The sequence below is a fragment of the Protopterus annectens genome, chromosome 3.part1 (genome assembly GCF_019279795.1).
Source record: "Protopterus annectens isolate FY-2018-M chromosome 3.part1, PAN1.0, whole genome shotgun sequence".
Lineage (NCBI taxonomy): Eukaryota > Metazoa > Chordata > Ceratodontiformes > Protopteridae > Protopterus > Protopterus annectens.
The window spans coordinates 1,667,227,266-1,667,230,838 of record NC_056732.1 but is presented as its reverse complement, the minus strand read 5'-3'; positions in this window follow the sequence as shown (position 1 = coordinate 1,667,230,838).

Below are 3,573 nucleotides of genomic sequence, written 5' to 3'. Positions count from 1 at the left end.
CTATTAAACAAAATCTACCAAGTCTTTATCATTGTCTTCCCTCCTAACTTCCAGACTTCCACAGGAAAACCATCTGTTCCTGGAGGCTTCCCTGCAGATTAGACATTACCATGTTTATTTCATCTCTTCCTAGCTTAACTATTAATTGCTGAGCTTCATCTTTCTTTAACCTTGGTATAATTAACATCCTCTTCCTCTAACCTTCGTATAATTAATTCTTCCATAAATATTGCATCTGTGCCCTTTCTTGGTTTCCACATTGCTCTGCTTTATACATTTTTTATAACATTTCCAAAATATGTGTAACACTTCTATAGGATATCTGATTATTTTTTTTGTCATAACCCCCCTATGTTTGGCAATAATGAGTTCTTGCCCAAGTTCTTGTGCTAAAAGTTTTTGTGCTCTGGAGTTATCAAAAAGTAGTTGCTTAACAGTAACCTTTCTAAAATCATCCATATTATCCAAATACTAGCTTAATTTCTCTTTAGCAATCTGCAGTTGTTTTTCTTCTTCTGTACAGTTCCCCTTATTGTGGAATACTTTAACATTTGTCAGCCCCTTTAAATAATTTTTACCACTTCTTATCCATGTCTATTTTTCTACCCTATTTTTAAACTCCATTTTCATTTTATATCACTCACTAGCTATCCCTTCTGAAGAAATTTCCATCTTTCCTAATAATAATTTTGTTTCTGTACTCATTAAATTCCTCTCTTCCTAACAGGTAGGTGTGAAAACATGACTCTCATTTTTACATTGTTACCCTGCATTTTCTCTCTCTCTTTATCAGTGTATGATCTGAAATAATTTTTGGATGTGTGTCGAAGCTTTTGATTAAACACACATGTTCCTCTGAAATATAATTTGTATCCCATATACAACAGTTATTGTACTTTGGAGAATAATATGTAAATGTTGCCAAGTTCCTACTACTGAAGTCACTTCTTCCATATCAAATATTTTCATAAGTATCTTCAGAAATAAATCCTCTGTAGTTATTTTTCCCTTTTGGGTCCTTCTGATAGATCCTCACTATTTTATTTCTCCCAAAATTCTCATGAGCTCCATAATAGTTTTTTTGGAATATAAATATATCCTTGCATAATCCTCCCTCGCTAACGGTCCCTTACTACCACACATCGGGTTTATATTATCTTGCAGAAAGCTGTTTCCAGTGAATATGGCAAGATCAAACTTCAAACCACGAAAACCCACTAATGCGAACAGCCAGGTCACTGATTTTTTTCATAGGTATATTTATTTAGGGGTGTGGGGGGGGGCAAGACCCACACTTTGTAATAATTTAAATGGTCTGTGGTGTTTAGTTGGTGTTAGTGGGTTTTTGTGGTTTGAGGTTCTATCTTGCTGTATTCACTGGAAACAGCTTTCGGCAAGATAATATAGACCCCGCACATCTACTATTATTATCTTGTTCCTTTCTATCACTATTGGAGCCCCTCTAGCAATTGATATTATTACTTCCCTTTTCCTTTTGTCCCTAATATTCTGTAAAATATCCATCCTGTAATTCCTTTTATGTCAAATCTACATGTTCATTTCTTTCTAAATGCACTCTGAATTTCTTAATTTAATCCAATACTTTTTTGCCTATACCCGTAAGGTACTTTACATTACAAGATACTATGGACATATTATCGATTATGATAAAAAGCTATTGTTACTATCCATTACAAATGATTTTTTTGAATATGTATTTCCAACTTTTGTCTTAAATGCACACAGTGTTTGGCAGGTTGATCTTTTACACATTTTTTTCTCATCTTCATTTCAACTTGTCACATTTTTTTCAAAATGTTTTGCTTTTATAAAAAAAAAAAAATAAATAAATAAATAAATACATTTTCAGAACACCCCCCCCTTTAAAAAAAAAAAAAAAAAAAAAAACTACTTAGAACAAGCACACACAACTATGTAAATTTTCAATAAACCTAGTTTAACATTCCAGATAGAAATAATTACTCCAAAACAATAGCTGCACCTGCAGGCATTACCTAATTTAAAATTAAGATAACCTAAGCTTAAGTACATGCTAAGTCTGTGTTTCAGTTTACTGATTGCTGTCTGCTCCTTTCGTATCTCCTAGCCCTCTCCTAGTTGTGAAAAACAACTTGTATACTTTCAGACAACAGTAATTTTTAGCCCTAACATAAAGTGCACCACCTACTGTTAAATAAAAACTAAATTGTACACTGGTCTATTAAATGCATTATAGTATTAAGGTTGATGGGGAAGGGTCTATATTATATGAATGAATGATCATAATTCCGAACGCTCTAAAGAGCAAAAATGTGGGACCACAGTATGGTGAAGGTTGGAATATTTGCCCTTTCCTCACTGTAGTGCGATCTCTGAGTTGGTATATGTATTTAGCAGGGATGGGGTGCAGCCCCTAGAATAACAAGTTTGAGGTCCGGCATTTACACTCTTTAGGGCGTTCGATGAAATGAACATTCATTCATATAATATAGACCTGATGGGGAAGCTACAGTCTCTTATTCACTTCCCATAATTTCAAACTTTGTTTACTGAACTGCTTGATATTGTACCTTTACATTTTCAACTTCCCTCTCAGAGCTCACAAGATTGATTGTTTGCACCTGCAGACAGCTCATCTGCATGTAAAAGTCTACAATGAGAAAAAAAAAAACAGCTATCAACTTTCCAGATGCTTTTATAAATGTCACTTACAACAGAATCTACAGAGTTCCCCTGTCAATGCTTTCAGCTGTTGACGTTTTGTGTCCTACTGAAACCATTTGCTAATTAAACTGATATGTTTGCAGTTGAAAGTTATGCCTTTCGTCATTTTGTCTTACTTTTCAAGCATATAATTTATAGTTTAAGTCAAGGTTATTAATCTAGATATCTATGTTTGTAAAAACGGGAAATTATCTTAGTTCTACATATAATCTGTACACTTTTATACCTTACCCCAGCAGCTCAAGATCATAGCATTGTTAACTTATAGCCTATATTTCTTTTAGTTAAGAAAATGACTTGTTTACTTTAATAGATTTAGCATATACAACAGTAATTGAAAAGGCTCCCTCCTCATATGTAAAATATCTTTGACTACACACTAAAGAACTGCTTTACAATATAAACCTGCAGGTTAGATCATGAAATGTTTCATAGAAATACTAATAAGAAGAAAACTGTTTTGCTTACGGTCACTTTTTCCCTTAGTGTTTTTCTAAACATTAATGATATAAAGTGGGGCATATGCTTTACAGTCATCCATAAGTTTAACAAAGTCAACAAAAACCCAGCCTTTCTCAGCCACTTTTCATGCAAAGCCATATTTTAGAAATCTGATTGATGCTTTATAGTCTCTCATTTATTCACTAATTTCAGTGTTGCTTGTCTTCTTTATCATCTCTATCTCCCAGCACCAGACTCTGGTTAAGTCCAAGGTACTTCTGATTCTTTGAGTCAACTCCCATGCTTTTTCCTCTCTCTCATGCATTTTCCTTTTTTAACACTGGAAAAAGTTTCACTGGCAGAATTTCTTCTTAGCTTCCAGCTCTGCCACCAGTGTCAGTAAGTGCA